At 41.0% G+C, this 1,557-nt stretch overlaps 1 protein-coding gene across 1 annotated transcript in view; it reads left to right on the forward strand.

Moving 5' to 3' along the window:
• The window catches only part of LOC106873892 (adenosine deaminase 2), a 43,679-nt gene that overhangs the window by 19,671 nt on the left and 22,451 nt on the right, over positions 1 to 1,557 (forward strand). The gene's annotated exons all lie outside the window — the stretch shown is intronic.

The raw sequence follows: 1,557 nt of genomic DNA on the forward strand, positions 1-1,557 counted from the left end.
ACACACACACACACAAAGGTACACTCAGAGGATTCAGTATTACATCGCAGCGACTCAGTCATGAACGGAGATGTGCAAAATTAAGTATATTACTCATGCACACAACTGAACAAATGTTGATTTGATCAAAAATCCATAGGCTTATTGTCTTACACTTTATTCACCGACTCATTTAATTCTCACCGTTGAACGAACGGGAAACAAATAGGTGGATGAAGTTTGTGTGATGCTTGTGTGATTCTAATTCAATGAAAACTACTGAAGGTTTGTGATTTATGCGAAAACACAGGCAGGAAAGAATTTTTAAAGAAAGCTTAGTATTTCGCTTAGTCATGTGAAAAACGGTGGACTTAAAGTAAAGGTAGCAAAGGCTTCTAAAACACTCTAACTATCTGATTGCTTATGAGCCATCCCCTGAACTTCTAATAGTAAGATCATGAAGAAATGGCTTTAATAGTTTACAGAAAACATTAAAGAAATGCCATTTTAGATGATTCTCCACTGTAACTTCATACACCTATACTCTTACTTTTATCTGTAACTTGTTTCAGACATGAGACTGCATCCATACTGGGGCACCGCCTTGAAGGGTTTAGTCGAACAAATTAATCTCTGTGCTTAATTTTTAAGCCTGATACTTATTCCATCGGCCCCTTTTGCCGAACTACTAAATTGCGTGAATAAACTAACACCAGCCGTGAAGCGGTGGTGGGGTACAAGCACAAACACATACACATTTATGATGATGCCTATCCACTCGTGGCCGAGAAAAACCACCACTGACCATTACCCAAGCAAAATGTCAGCAATGCCAGTGCATAAACGTATTGCACCCGTGGTCAAATTCACCCGGGCTCGCGCCCGCGACTTATGTGCTCCCTGTAGCGCCCTCCTACTCGACCTCGCTGGCGATTGTGCAACCTAAAATTTTAGGTTAAATAAGGCTTTCACAACATCTCACAGCCCTTTCTACCCTACTGACATGATCCAGAGACAAGTTAGGACAAGATATCTAGTGCCAACTTGAGTCAGGCTCAGGAATTTTGAAGCGTCATGATCCCAGAAATATCAAATACCATTCATATACATTCCCGGTTTTATATCAGAGTGACCTTCTCCAAGAGACATGCTTTAACAAAAGCTCATGAGTGCCTCACTCCCAGTGGTCTTCCAGCACGCCGAACACCAACCCGAAATTTCTGAGGACTCGTGTTATTACTAGATAGTCATTGAACCTACATTAGGTTCAACCGTTCTTTTGACTAGTCTTATTTTTAGTCCTTATATATATATATGCAACAGGCTTCTTTCAGTTTCAGTCTCCTATATCCGCTCACAAGGACTTAATCGACTTGCGGCTATAGTGGAAGACAGTTACTTACCTAAGGTACTACGCAGTATCACTGAATCTAAGACATCATGGTTGGAAAGCAAGCTCCTTAACCACATACCTATACATGCGCTTATAAAGCCACCTATGCACTTTTAAAGCCATGAATGCGCCTATAATATCACACATGCGTCTATAAAGCTACGCCTGTGCTTATAAAGCCACCC

Source organism: Octopus bimaculoides, chromosome 7 (assembly GCF_001194135.2).
Source record: "Octopus bimaculoides isolate UCB-OBI-ISO-001 chromosome 7, ASM119413v2, whole genome shotgun sequence".
NCBI lineage: Eukaryota > Metazoa > Mollusca > Cephalopoda > Octopoda > Octopodidae > Octopus > Octopus bimaculoides.